This window comes from Cornus florida, unplaced genomic scaffold (genome assembly GCF_030987335.1).
Source record: "Cornus florida cultivar Cherokee Brave unplaced genomic scaffold, ASM3098733v1 CherokeeBrave_3.0.0_Hap2_Chr04, whole genome shotgun sequence".
Lineage (NCBI taxonomy): Eukaryota > Viridiplantae > Streptophyta > Magnoliopsida > Cornales > Cornaceae > Cornus > Cornus florida.
In genome coordinates, this window is record NW_026775574.1 from 40,754,868 (window position 1) to 40,771,139 (window position 16,272).

The window sequence follows — 16,272 nt, forward strand, 5'->3', positions numbered from 1 at the left end:
ATGGAATTGAACTCAACACCTTCATCTCCCCATGCCGGGAAAGGAAAGACTTACATTTCAGCATTGGGAAGAAAAATGAACGGATCATACTCTTTCTCTCTTTTTTTCTTGCATTTCATCATTGAGAAGGAAAATAAATACTAAGCAGATAGTTAGGTGTTTCTTTAAAAAAAAAATCAGTTCTCACTCATTCACAATTTCCACTTGAAATAATTTTAGTGTTAAAATTTAGTTCATAAAATTTTCGATATTTAATTTTTAGTTCTAGCTATAATTCATATATGGCACTTGAAATTTTAGAGTTAAAATTTAGTTCATAAATTATTAGTTTTATAAAACAGCAGCTTAGCCTACTCCTTTTTCACATTTATTTATGAAAAGTGAATTTTTATTTATTTATTATTTTTTGTAAAATAATGTTTATTTATGAAATAATTTTTTTCCCTTAACCAATTAGTTGTATCATCAAATTAACTTTTAATTTGTAGGTATACTTGTTTGCACCTAAGTCACATAATTCGTGTAAAGGGGATCATTTTGAGCTCTGCCGCTCAAATTTGCGAATCTAGAGCGAATTCGGAAAAAATTCGCAAATTGAAGTTTCGAGAACGCGGATTCAAAATGAATCCCTTCAATAGCCACCACCTGTCATAAGATTCCCTCAATTATCATTTCAATGATTGTAACATGTGCGTGCATTCCACTTCCTTTCCCTCAGTTATTTATCTTTTGGTTGTTACGTGTGCATGCATTTCACTTCCCTGACTAAAGGCATTCCTTAGATTTGGTTAGGCTAAAGTACAACTACACCCCTTGAGATTTGCCAAATGACACACATATCCAAGTTACCTGTCCTTTGGACAATTAATGACACCCCTTAAATGTTCAAAAGTGGACAAAGGCACCCCATGCAGCCAACTGGCATGGGAAATTAACCAAATTGCCCTTTGACCGTTTAGTGAACCTTTTTAACTTTACAAGTTAATAAATTAGACCAATTTACCCCTCATGAACAATTTATGCATAAAAAAAATATCATTGTCGGTGTTGGATTTGGCTTCAATAATCTGTAAGCCAACCGCTCTTTGTCAGAATCCGTTGTCGCTATCGTCACCTTTTTCATCGTCGACGTGGATCCGCTGGTCATTGCTGTGAGCTTTCTTTGGTCTTCCGTTTGATTGTCATTGTGGGTCTGCTTACCCGGTTGGGTTCAGATCTGAACAAGTTCAGCAGCTTCAACTAAAGCCAGTTTCGTAATAGACAAGCGCATCGCCGTCATCGCCATAATTTCTCAACATCTTCTGCAATTGCAACACAGCATAGTGTCTTGGATCGCCGCTGAAATCCTCTTGGGTTATGTAGTATTTCTCATTTTTCCATTTTTTCCGTTTTCTGGGTTTTTTTTCAATTTTTTTGGGATTATTTCGTTTTGCATTGTTTTGCGTATTAGATGGATTCCGAGAGTTGATTGGGGCATTTCTTCGAGTTCAGGACTCTTAGAAATGTATCGTTGGTCATTTCGACATTTTTCAGTTTTTCGAACCGAGAAGCTCCCGGCGGGACCTGCAACCGGTTTTATCTTACACCGGGATTATTGTCGGGGCCATTGCATTTCATACATATTTATTTAATGTTTATTTATGTGACTGTGTTTAAATGTGTGGTTGTAATATGTTTAGTGTGTGTGTGTATAAAATGACAAAAAGGGAGATATTTTGTTTCCATGGGACCCACCAATATTTTAGTCATTACAAATGACTTTGTGGTCATTTACTGACCATTTCTTCTTCTCCTTCTACGCCATTCTCTCCCCCTCTCTATATCATTTCTTTTTTTTTGTTTTTTTTTTTCTTCCATCTTCAAGGCTAGATCCAAGCCTTTCCACTGAGATTTTGACTTTGCCACTGAAGGCAAAGTCAACGAGCATGACGAGATCTTTGAATTGATTGGACCAAAATTGCATTTGGACCACCTTGGGTTTTTGTGATTTGGGTTGATTTGGGGATTTTCTTCTATTTTGAGGTAGGGGTTTTTAATGCACTCAATCTTTGATTTCGGTGAATTAATCTCTTATGATTTTTGTCCTAGCATGCTATATTTGTATGATCTTGCCTATGGTAATTAGGGATTTTATATATCTAATGTGGTAATTGTATTTTGTGTGATAATTGAGTTGATATTCATGCCTACTTGAATTGTTATGAAAGAGTATGCTCGATTTGAATTATAATATGCCTAACATGCTTATATGCTATGAAAGTTATTGTGTTGGTTATATCTTAATTGTGCAAACTTGAGCATGTTTTGATGTATGAGATTACATGTTGGCATTGTGATAGCATTATTGAAACATTCATGCATAGACATTGGGCATGAATGGGGATTTAATTTTTAAAAGAAAGAAAACTTGTTTTAGGGAAAAGATTTGAAAGTGTTTTGCGAAAACTAGGGCGTTTATAAGTTGCCTAGGGTCCGTGGCGATAATGTGACCTAGAGGGAACTAGGAAGAGACCTTAGTGTGGTTGAGCTACCTAGGCCCCAAATGACGCCTTGGAGTTGCCATGAGGTCAGGGATAGCTAGCCAGCCCTTCTCTCGTGGCGCTATGGAGTTGCCATGGGCCGGGTTGCATTAATGATTTGGAATGGAAAAAGGAAAAAGTTTTGAAAACGGGGAGTGACATTGGTATATTATTGCATTCTATTAGCATGTCATGGCTTATCTATGATTTAGTTGATTTTGTGGTTGTTGTGTTGTCTCCCAAAATTACATGATCCCGTCTTCCCTTATTCTATGTTTTGTTTGGATTTATGGGGTCATTAAGAGGTGTGTCTTAGGCATCTCATACTGAGCTGTTGTGCTCACCCCTTCATTACTATTTTCAGGTCAAGGGAAGGATGTGGCGGATGACGTTCCACCACAAGCTTAGGCGGGATTAGATGACCATTTTGTTATCTTTTGTAATTGAATCCTATATTTTTGTAAAATATTACTATAAGATGTTTAAACTTGTAACTTATGGCCTTGTAATTATAACTATAATCCTTTGTAGTATTTTTTTATGTAACTTAGACTATTTTGCAAATCGCCATTGAATTATGTAAGAACTTATATTGCTACTCTTAAATGAATGGGATGAAAATGAACTCTTTTGAATGCTTATGTTATTGACGATGGTTGAGTTGTTACAAATTTGGTATTAGAACTATGGTTCAAAAACCATTAAGACGACGGGTAGAGGCCTACCTAGGGTTGTGTGAAAGTTGAATTGCATGATTTACGTGCTTATGTGTTAACGTGTATAGTTGTTAGAAAAGCATGCTTACTTGCTTACCTGCTTATGTGCCTATGTGCTTATGTGTTTAAATTAATGTATATTGTTAGCACGTCATGTTTGTCATTTGTTGGGTATTTCGAGAGCATGGGAAAGTGCTTGAGTGTTTCCATTTTATGTTGAGGCATTCGTATGAGAACGTTGCTCTTGGGCGGACTTTAATGTCATCATTTTTGACCCGTTTTCTCATTCTTATAGCGTTATGCCACCGTAAAGGGATCCCGGGGAAAGTTTTAGCTCCAATCCCATGGAGAGGGTTGAGGAGTAAGTCGAGGATGATACACTATTACGTGATTTGGTCCCTCCAAGAGGGGAACAAGCTAGGAGAAATGTTGAACCACCTATTCAAGTGGACGAGGACTAAGTTAGGTGTAATGACCCAGTCATTTTAATTCTTTTCCTTTTTCCCATTTTTACAGATTTTCTTTTTTCTTTGATATTTTCTTTCACGTAATCTCACTTTTCTTGTTTGGATTTGATTTTTGACCTCATGTGCTTTCATTCCATTTGGTTTTCTCAAAAGGCATAACTTTACTTTTGAAGAAAAGTTTGCCCAGTTGATTATTTTTCCTGTAGGGGCGTGGATGTAAAGTTTCTTCAGAAACATTTTCGTTTCTTGGGGTGTTTTTCGTAAATATCTTTTGAAGATATTTTGTCTCAGGAGTCTTTAACAAAGTATTTTTAGGAAGATATTTTCATTTGGGTCACTTGTAATGTTTCTGATTTTTATCTTTTTTCATTTTTTGGAATTTTCTAATTTTTCGAGGATATTTTTGTCTTTTATTGTTTTACGTGCCGGACACCGTGGGGTGTGCCGGGTGTGTCAAAGTGTTGATTTGAACATTTCCTTGGGTTCAGGACACATAGAAACACATTGGTTGCCATTTCGGTATTTTTTTATTTTCGGACCGAGAGGTCCCAAGTGGGACACGCTACCAGGATTGTTGTGCACGGGAGATGTATCACGGGTCCATTGCATTTCATACATGGTTATTTAATGCATTTTATGTGGTCACATAATTGATTGTGCAGTTGTAAATTAATTAGAATAAATATATATATCTAATAAAATAGATTTTTTTTTTTTGTTAGACCCGCTACCATAAGCCATTATAATGGCTTTATATCCATTTCCATCATCAGTTTTCTCTCTCTCACGCTGGCTATCTCTCTCTCACCCTGTCATCTTTTTTTTTTTTTTTTGTTTCTTTTCTTTTTAAGCTTCAAATTTCTTCTCCATTTTCGGCCAATCGGTCGGGTTTCCGGTCTTGGTTCCTTTGCGGAAAACGTACCTCTTGTTGTTTTCTATCACATAGTTAAAGGATTTAATTTTCGGAGGAATAGTGATTATTTTACGAATTTTTGAAATTTTTGGATCTAAAATTTCGGAGGGGGTTTTGGGCCACTTCGAATCGGATTTCGAAGCTGAACTTTTGGAATAGTACACTCTCCTCGTCGTCAGCTACATTCATACCGAACAATTTTCCGTTCTGCTGTCATTGACCGGCATTGACAGCGTTAACCGGCGTTGACTTTTCCGGCCAATGATGCATTCTGGCTACATTTGAGGTAGTGATGTCTAAACCATTAAGTTTTAACTTTAGTTGAATTCGTTTAGTTAATTTCTTGTTAAGCATAATTAAAATGATAAATTTAGAATTTTAAATGTTAATTATGTGTTTATGTAGCAAAGCATGCTCTAGATGATGTTGATTATATATGTATATATATTGTTGAGGGTGAAATCCATGCAGTCCGATATGATACCGTTTTCTTGCAAGGAAGAGAGGAAAAGATCGATTAACCTTGACTGCACCGGTGTGGTGCCTTCCAAGAGCTCTCCGACGATCAAGTTAGTCACCGGAGGTCTAAAAGGAAGGCAGGGATTTAATAATAGTTTTTTCATCGTACCTTATTCCCGAGTCGTCTTCCTATTTATCGTCACTTCCCTTATTCTTGATAAGGGAATATCATAATCCTTATCCCATTAAACTTATCCCAGGGAAATCTAATCCTTGAAAAGATTGTCATTATCCTATGGAACTTATCCAATGGAAATCGTTATCCTTGATAACGAGATATTATCCTTCGAAAGTAGAAGAGATCTGGCGGCTGGTCAACACTTAGTTGCCTCTATCGTTAGGTCAAGATAGGTTAGGTTTATTTTTCCCTATCAGTTGCCCCCGATTCCTAAGCTTGCTCGTCTAGCTTTGGGAATGTAAGAATAATTTTTATTTTTATTTTATTTTTTTTACCCCCGGCACGGGAACAGTGCCCGTGGGTACTGTTCATTGAACAGTAGATTTTTTTTTTTTTTTTTTTTTTTTTTTTTTTTTTTTTCACCCTTGGGTGACGTTCCCATAGGTATTCTTCCCTTGGGTACTATTTTTAGTACCCTTGAATACTCTTCCCTTGGATATTATTTTTAGTACCCTTGGGTACTATTTTTAGTATCCTTGGGTATTCTTCCCTTGGATACTATTTTTAGTACCCTTGAATACTCTTCCCTTAGATATTATTTATAGTACCCTTGGGTAATCTTCCCTTGGGTACTATTTTTAGTATCCTTGGGTACTCTTCCTTTGGGTACTATTTTTGATACCCTTAGGTAATCTTCCCTTGGTAAGGGAATAAATTATACAAGCTTCACTCAGGTCGTCACTCCTTTAATAAGGGAATTAAATTTTATAAGCTTTACTCAACTCGTCCCTTTAGCCTGGGATTTTTATTTTCTATCCCTTATAGTAAGGGTATAGTGATTACGGGATTCATTCAACCCAGGCCCTTTTAGTACAGGATTATCCCTTATAGTAAGGAGATATTGATTACGGGATTCATTTAGCTCGGGTTCTTAGAATACAAGACATTTATTTACTATCCCTTATAGTACGGGGATATGGATTACGGGATTCATTCAACCCGGGTCCTTGTAATATAAGACACTCATTTACTATCCCATATAGTACGGGGATATGGATTACGGGATTCATTCAGCCCGGGTCCTTATAATATAGGACACTCATTTACTATCTCCTATGATACGGGGATACGGATTACGTGATTCACTCAGCCCGGGCCCTTATAATTTAGGATAGTCATTTACTATCTCCTGTAATGCGGGGATACTGTACGTATAAAGATAAGAGTGAAGGCAACTGAAAGGAATTTTATTAAAGACCATCATTGCCTCAAGGCTTATTGAAAACAAGATAACACGTGAGGGAGCTACCCTCCATTTAAAATGATTAACTGAGATGTCCCCAGTCTTTATTGTGAATGACTTGATAAGGCTAATTCTGGCTGTAAGACAATTTTTAGTCGATATACTTATCTGAGTCCTTCTTATGATATGTGCTATCGCTCTGGCTGAAGAATGATCTCTTATATTTGGTATCATTTTCATCCCTGGCGAGAGGGGCTGGCCTTTTCTTGTCCTCTCCTTCCTTTCGTGCACTCATGGTGTCTTCAGCGTTGATGTGTTTTTGCACTCTGATCAGCAACTCTACCATGCTGGTAGGAGGTTTTTTTGATAAGGAGAATAAGAATCTGGAGGTTTGGAGTCCTCCTATGAAAGTGGTCAAAGCTACTTTGTCGTCCACCTCTTCTACCTGCAGCATCTCTGCGTTGAATCGGGTGATGTATTCCCGGATTGACTCTTCCTTGTGTTGCTCCACGGTAAACAGGTAGGTAGTTGGCCTCCTATGATGCTGACCTATAATGAAGTGGCTCACAAACTGCTTACTCAGTCCTTCGAAGGTGTTGATGGTTCCTGGCTTCAGCTTGTTGAACCAAACTCTTGCTGAACCCTTAAGTATAGTGGGAAAATCTCGGCACATGATTTCATCTAGCACAGCATGTAAATGCATAAGAGCTTAAAAGGTTTCCAGGTGATCGAGGGGATCTTTGGTCCCATCGAAGCTTTTGAACGAAGGCATCCTGAACTTGTTAGGCAGTAGGCATTTCATAACGGTGGGGCTGAACGGTAAGTTGGTCCTTTGTACCAGGTCATCTATGGTGGCAGGACCTTTTCCTGTTATAACCTGCGTTACATCTTCCATTTTCCCCTTGAGATCCTCAATCTGCAGGTCAAAATAGGTAACTTTCTTTGTCTTTTCCTTAAGACAGAAAACTGTGCCTTCATGGGGTCGGGAACTTCGTGGGAGAAATGGGTAGATCACCTCTCTATGTCGGTTTCCCACCTGGCTTTGTTCCACTTTGGTCTCATTTTGGGAAGGATGATTATCCTGCTCTTCAAGATTCCCATCACCTTTTTTTGGATTTGAGAGATCTTATCGTGGCAAGTTTTGTTGAACCAGTGGAACAAGATGTTGCAGGAGCGTTACATTTTGCTAGATCAACTAGTCCATACCCTGACTCAGAGTTTGGACCTGTAGTTCCAACGCTGCAAGCCATTCCTGGTCATTTGGGACGTCTAGGTTCTCACCCGACTCTTCCCCTTGACCAGATCCCTGCAACGATATTCCTTCGGTAACCATACTGAGCCACAAACGCATATACCCAACTGAATAATATATAAGGAAATCATAGTTCCCACAGACAGCGCCAACTATTGAGGGTGAAATCCACGCGGTCCGATACGACACCGTTTTCCTGCAAGGAAGAGAGGAAAAGATCGATGAACCTTGATGGCACAGGTGTGGTGCCTGCCAAGAGCTCTCCGACGATCAAGTTAGTCAACGGAGGTCTAAAAAGAAGGCAGGGATTTAATAATAGTTTTTTCGTCGTATCTTATTCCCGAGTCGTCTTCCTATTTATCGTCACTTCCCTTATTCTTGATAAGGGAATATTATAATCCTTATCCCATGGAACTTATCCTAGGGAAATCTTATCCTTAATAAGATTGTCATTATCCCATAGAACTTATCCAATAGAAATCGTTATCCTTGATAACGAAATATTATCATTCGAAAGTAAAAGAGATCTGGCGGCTGGTCAACACTTAGTTGCCTCTATCGTTGGGTCAAGATAGGTTAGGTATATTTTTCCCTATCATATATATATATATATATATATATATATATATATATATATATATGTATGTGTGTGTGTGTGTGTGCGCGCTTGGTTGCAAAGGTGTTTAAAAAGCATGCCTTACATTGAAATGTTTTCTTGAGGTTATATGTATATACATGATGACGATGATGAGTATGTATGGCTAAATTGATAAAATGTAAGCATGTGTATGTTAATTTCATTCATGCATGATTCTATTCATGGCATGGACATGGTTTGGGAAAAATGGGGTTGAAATTATTTTTTTTAAAGAAATCTGTTTGGAAATTCTTGTGAGGAAATGGTTTAGAAATGAACCGAATTTTGCGAGTCCAGGGCTAGCTTGACCTAGAGGGAGCGCAGCCCAGTGTAGGGCTTGAAAAAGTTGATACTAGGCCCTTTAACGGTTGCTAGGCTTTGCCAAAATTAGAACCATGGATGCCTATCAATCTCGCATCGGTAAAATTAGTTAGTGGGTTTTAGAAAAGTTAGTGTTGGGTTGGTATAGACCAAGTTTGGGATGGAATGCATCACACTTTATATCATGTGCATGATTTTGAAGAATTGTGATATGTGACTGCGTGTATTGATTATTATGTTATAAATGTTATACGGACTCCAATTGCATAACCTCGACTTCTTTTTTTTATTCACTTTCTTTGGTTTTTGGCTCAAAGGAGTCCAAAACCGGTGTTTGAGGCATTACCTACTGAGCTATTGAGCTCACCCCTTATCTTAAACATTTTCAGGAAACTAGAGGAGTATAGACGTATGACTTGTATCCTTGGACTTAGACGCCGCTGCCATTTTACCTGCATTTGTGAGTTTTTTGTGATGTTAATGATATGATATACTATGAGTCTTGGGATGACGTATATATTTTATGCATTGACATAAGAAAGGACGGTAATGCCTTAGATGACCTCGGGTTCGGGTAATAACCTAGTTAGTGATTCGGACCCTCGTGTTCAGGTCGTTACAAATTTGGTATCAAAGCGTTAGGTTCGAATACCTTTCGGATGACGAATAGTGTTTTGCCTAGGGGGTAGAAGGTTGACCTGCGTTGATTATATGTTTGTGTTTATGTGCTTACTACTTTATGAAATATACTTACTTGCTACTTGCTTATATGTTTAAGGTTTTGAAGGCATGCCTATTTGCTATGTGTTTACGTGTTTAGATGCTAGTATATGTAAACGAAGTGTATACGTGATCTTGAAGCATGTTAATTATGATAATATGATAATTATGAGGTACATTTATTATATATATATATGTAATAATGCTGAATAATGTTCAATTTTCTATTGGCACTGGACAAAAATTCAAGGTTTTGACAGATCCATGGTATGATGGAGAAACACTGCTATAGAATTTTGGGCATAGATTAGTTAGAAGATTGGGTTTTACATGGTCTTCCCCATTATCCAGTCTAATTATTGAAGGAGGTTGGAGTTTTGGTCTTCTACAAGCTGACATTTTCAGGCCAATTAAAGATTATTTGCAAACTTTGTCTTTAAATCTCAGACCAAATAAGTTGCTATGGGATGGAGGTGATTTTACTTTCAAAAGAGCTTGGAAGGGATGTAAAACACATTATCTAGAGGTTACGTGGTCCACTATCTGTTGGGGAAAAGCTAGGCCTAGATGGTCAATTCATGAAGTGTTTTTATTCCATGATAGATTGCCTACAATGTTCAATCTGCAAAAAAGGAAGGTGATGCTGGCACCAAGATGTTCTACTTGTTTACAGCAAATTGATACTAGAGATCATATTTTTATTCAATGCCCATTTGCCATGAGATTCTTGGGCTGGTCGATATATGCATTTGGTTGGAATGTGGATTTCAATTCCATTTTTACAGTTGAAGACTTGCTGACATGGTTCTTATTACAGACTAGTAAATTGATTAAAACATTGCTTGTTGCTGGTTTTTGGAGTATTTGGCTAGAGAGAAATAGAAGGCTACATGGTCACAGCTTTAGCTCAACTACAGATGTAGCTAGGAAAACTTTGTTTGAGGTTCTTGATTTATATAATGTCTCTCTTAGAGACACTATATAATTTCTTTTTCTCTTATGTTTTTTTTTTTTACTTATCATTTTATTTATTGGGAAAGGGTGTCTTCTAATATTTTGTTTTTCCTAGTAAAGTTTTGAGGGTATGCCCTCTATGCGCCTGTAAATATTTATTTTTATATATACAAAAACCATTTATGAAAAAAAAGAGTATGTGGTTGAGCACGGGATGGTTGCTAGTACAGTAGAGTACTCGTTGGTGTGAGTTTTGACCTAAGTAGGTGAGGAGCTCGGTTGCTCCAGGTTTGTTTGGGTTCCAGTTCTTATCGAACGAATGGCTAGGATTTCTAGCTCTTGGATTGAGCTATTCAGTGTGCGATTATCTTGGTCCTTCCATTGTTTTCATAATGTAGTGTTTGGGTCACAACTTTCGAATGATTGCGTATGACGTAGAGCGATGTCCAGGGTAAGACGTATGAGTTTCATGTGTTAGCGCGTGGGTTCCTGTGATTGTGGAGGTCAGGTGTACGATATGAGTTTTTCGTAAAGAATGTATAACTTTTAGGGGTTAGTGTTTATGACTTAGGTCGCGGTTTGGTACAGGGGTTCTCTTCGAACCAGTTTGCGGTGGGTGTGATAGAGGTTGCTTGAGTCATGAGTGTAGCTATAAATCATAGACGTTTATTTTTGGTGTTCTGGTTTGATCTAAGGAAGCGTGTTAGTTATGGTTGTTAGGAGGACTTGTTGGACTCTGTAGGTCTAGGGTGGTGTAGGGATTGACTGGAGTCATACCAGTGCCGGGTGATCAATTGTTTGATGTGATTCAGTTTGTAGGATGTAAGAGTCTATTTTAGAGAATGGTTTGTCAAGGAGTGGTTCCCATTTTAAATAGCTATAGGAGTGTGTTGCGGATAATTGACTCTCGGTGAGTTAATTGCATAGCTCGGTCGATGAGCGGGGTTAGGGGTTGGCACGGTTGTCGAAAAAGTCTCGAGGTGGTATATAGTAGTTAGTTTTAGCTGTGTAATACAGGATTGCATTATAAGGCATGTAGTATAGGGTCATTGAGGTGATTGGTTGGTTGTGGATGAAGTGATAGATGGTAGGTATTGTGTTATAAAATGGACTGTGTTCCAGAATTTGAAAGCTGTGGATAGGGGTGATGTTTCAAATTGCGTCTGGAGTATCAGGAGGTGGTACTTGTTATTGAGAATCCAAAGAGATAGACTGTTGATTTGAAATGATTGGGATAAGGGTGACCCTTAGGTTTAGCTGGTAGCCTTATTTGACTTTTGTCGGGGCCAAGGGTGTTCTGAGGAATAGTGTAGAGGCGAGGTAATGATGTTAAACCTAGAGCGTGAAATTTTCTTGTTTAGGAATGTAGATTGCCTTAGGAAGAGTGGTTTGAGTAACCGATTAATCGCTAGTGACTGATTGTGTTGTTGATGGTCTTAAGGAGACAGTTGGGTGTTGAGCATTCTAGAGTTTGTGCTCACTTTTCTTTTGAGATTTGTTGACATGTCGTTGCCGTATAGAGCTTCTTTTCTGGTAGTATATAGTAGTTGATGTGGAGAGTATTGAGAGTGGGGTATACTCTCTTGTTGTGATGGTGTCATCCTAGGGATGCTTGAGGGGAGACCACTTGGCGGCAGCTGGTTGAGTCGGTGGGATGAAAGGTCTGAGTTATCTTTTGGGGTGAATGATGGTGGAGGTGTTATGGCATGATATCCTAGTGCTGATGGGTATGGCGGTTTAAGGTATGATCCGTGGATGGATTAGAGAGTGTAAGTTGTTTATCGTATGTTATCAGATAGGTGATGGGGTTGTGCTTTGATCGAGGTGATTGTGGACTATTTAGTCTTTTAAAGCCAGTAAGGATGATGTTACTAAATAGGCACCTTTTTCTTTTGACGAGTCAATGAGTTGTTGTGACTGAGGTCACGGGTCTTGTGTGCACGGTGATCGAAACAGTATCACCTGGGAAGGTAGAGATGGAATGTGTGGTATAGTGTCATTTAATAGCACATAGGTTGTCATTTGGGAGTGATGGGTTCTAGATGGAACAGGACGCAGTGTCCGAAGGGCTGTGATTGTATCTAATGTTGGTGTGCCGTGAACGTTGGTGCTCTTACCTGACTTGTTTTGGTTAGCATGGGTTTCACGGTGTAGCTTATGCAAGGTTCCAGTGTCCATGGTGCGTGACGGTCCGTTAGTGGCGAGGTTGCCTAGATTTGAGTTCGTGGTCCAGTACGAGTACCCAGTTGGTTCTTCTCCTTGTGTATAAAGAGTTCGGTTCATCTCAGGTGAGATTGGGTGTCCACAGTTGGACGATTGGTGAACAGCGCGTGACAGGGTGTTAGGCGCATTAAGGTACTAGTCGTTAGTCTCTTGTGAGAGTGGGGTCGTTATCCTTTCCGTTTGTTCTAGTCTTGGCAAGGGTGTCATTGGTTGGAAGTCTTGTTCTCCATTTAGGAGTGGTGCACGTCCGCAAGTGGGTGGACCCCATGTGTGGTTTGTTATGCGGTTAGAGTTTACTGGTAAAGGTTTGGTTGTATAGGTCGACTCACTCCCACGGAGGGAGGTGGAGTCTTTAGTTTTGGTGGTGCTTGTTTTGAGAGCGGTTTCGACCGGGATTGTGTGTTTTTGGTGTCTGGTGCTAGCAGTGATTGCTAGGGGTGTGTCGTGAACTGTAAGATCGGGGATGGTTAGGTGATATGATGTGATTTATATACTCGAAAATTTTTATACATGTCTAGTGTCCTGAGGACAAGTGTCGATGCCACCTTAGAACTACGTGATTAGCGAAAGTGGATATAGGATTCCGTTGAGGAATAATGGGAATGATTGATTTTGGTTTTGAGATTTCAGGCATGAGATCGTCGTATTGTGTGTTTGACGAGGTAAGAATTGAATCGAATGATGTTATAGAGTTGTCTACCTGGCATGGGTGTTGTGAGAGATTGGAGACCTTTTATACGGGTCAATGATTGTGATATTTGGTGCCATATTTCTTTTAGCTTGTTATTATTGTATGATTGAAGTATGATTGGGAGTTTTAGAGCAGATATATGACAGTATAATTGTTAAGGATTACATGGAATGATGGATTATTAGTGAGTGGGTCTCATGGTTGTTTTGTTAACTGTATGAAATTGTGTTTGAGGTTTGGACATGAGGACAGGAACGACATCTATGCTAAAACCGGATCGAGGATGAGAATGGCATGGTCAACCATTTCTCTTGAATCAGTCCCTCTCTAGCATGATGTCGGGTCAAAGGTCTATGATTGTTTTGATTTGTCAGGGACAGTGAGAGCATGAAATTGCGCATTGTATCATGTGACAGTGTGGATTTGGGTGATTTGTCTTGGGTGACGAGGTGTGTTAGGTAGGACTAAGTGTCCGATAAAGGGGTTTGCGGTACGATCGTTGATTACTGAAGATCTTGTTTTAAGGATTTATGTCCTGGGTGCAGGGCAGTACGTTTTATTATTCTGGTGACTCATGATTATATAGTCGTTGGGAGATTCATTGTTTAGTCATCTTGAGGTTGTTAAGTATAATGATTGTCGAATGGTGCGGTTGTGGTTATGCGACGGTGTAGCTATGTGTTAGACAACAAGTACGTGGTTTGACTGGGATGTGTAGATTTGAGTTTGAGTCTGGTTGTGAGATGGATAGGGTTCCTTGTCTGGGGTTTTGTGTATCCTTTATAGGATGAGTTGAGATTAGATGTTGTCATGTTCAAGGGTCTTGTGACCGTTCTTCTTTTGGGCTCCGAAGCGTTGCATAGCAATGTAGAGTGGATCAATGCCCGTTTTGAGTCGGGTATATCATAGACCGTACCAGTTGGTTTTGTGTTATGATGTTATGAGTGATGAGTACCCTTCGTAGGGCAGTGAGCATTATGTTTTAGTGACAGTAGTGTGTGATTGCTTATTGGTATCTGGTGTCAAAGACAATAAGGTTGGTCAGCTCATAATCCTATAGTTTGATAAGGTCTGTGGCTGTGGGCCTCCTTCTTTAAGGAGGGTAGAATGTAATGTTTTCGATTTTATCATTTATCATTTTTGAAATTTTTTGATTTTTCAAGGGTATTTTCGTCTTTTATCGTTTTACGTTCCAGACATCGTGGGGTATATCAAAGTATTGATTGGGACATTTCCTTGGGTTCAGGACTCTTAGAAATACATTAGTTGCTATTTCAGCATTTTTTTTGTTTTCGGGTCAGGAGGTCCCAAGTGGGACCCGCTACCAGGGTTGTTGTACACGGGGGTTATGTCACGGGTCTATTGCATTTCATACATGGTTATTTAATGCATTTTATGTGGTCACATAATTGATTGTGGTTGTAAATTAATTAGAACAAATATATATATGTATATTAAAGTTAATAAAAGAAATATATATATATATATATTTTTTGTGTGACCCGCCACCCTAAGCCATTATAATGGCTTTATATCCATTTCCATCATCAATTTTCTCTTTCTCACACCTAACTATCCCTCTCTCATGCCTAACCATCCCTCTCTCACCCTTGTTTTCTTTTTATTTTTCCTTTCTTTTTAAGCTTCAAAATTTTGCTCCATTTTTCGGCCAATCGGTCAGGTTTCCAGTCTTGGTTCCTTGACAAAAAACGTTCCTCTCTTCATTCTCTATCACATAATCAAATGATTTAATTTTTGGAGGAGCGGTGATTATTTTACAAATTTTTAAAGTTTTTGGATTTAAAACTTTAGAAAGGGTTTTGGGCCACTTTGAGTCGGATTCTAGAGCCGAGCCTTTGGAACAGTACGCTCTCCTTACCATCGGCTCCATTCCCAGCGAACAGTTTTTTGTTCCGCCACCATTGATCGGCATTGACTTCTGTTGACCGGCATTGACTACGTTGACAGGCGTTGACTTTTCCGGTCGGGGATGCATTTTGGCTAATTTTGAGGTAGGGATGTCTAAACCACTAATTTTTAACTTTAGTTGAGTTCGTTTACTTGATTTCTTGTTAAGCATGATTAAAATGATAAATTTTAAATTTTAAATGTTAATTATGTGTTTATGTGGCAAAACATACTCTAGATGATGTTGAATGTGTATGTATATATATATGTACTTGGTTGCAAGGGTGTTTAAAGAGCATGCCTTACGTTCAAATGTTTTCTTGAGATTATATGCATATACATGATGACGATTATGAGTATGTATGGCGAAATTGATCAAATGCAAGCATGTGTATGTTAATTTCATTCATGCATGATTCCATTCATGGCATAGGCATGGTTTGGGAAAAGTGAGGTTGAAATGATTTTTTTTTTAAAGAAATGTGTTTGGAAATGATTGTGAAGAAAGGATTTAGAAATGAAATGGATTTTGTGAGTCCGGGGCTAGCTTGACCTAAGGGAGCGTGGCCCCGTATAGGGCGTGAAAAAGTTGATACTAGGCCCTTTAACTGTTGCAAGGCTTTACCAGAATTAGAACCGGGGATAGCTATCAATCTCACTTCGGTAAAGTCGGTTAGTGAGTTTTTCAAAAGTGAGTGTTGGGTCGGTATAGATCAAGTTTGGGATGTGATGCATCACACTTCATATCATGTGCATAATTTTGAAGAATTGTGATATGTGACTGTGTGTATTAATTATTATGTTATAAATGTTCTACGGACTCCAATTACAAGACCTCGACTTCTTTTTTCTATTCCCATTCTTTAGTTATTGGCTCAAGGGAGTCTAAAACCGGTGTTTTAGGCATTACCTACTAAGCTGTCGAGTTCACCCCTTATCTTAAACATTTTTAGGAAACTGGAGGAGTATGGACGTATGACTTGTATCCATGGACTTAGACGCCGCTACCATTCTACCTGCATTTGTGAGTTTTCTATGATATTAATGATATGATGTACAATGAGTCTTGGG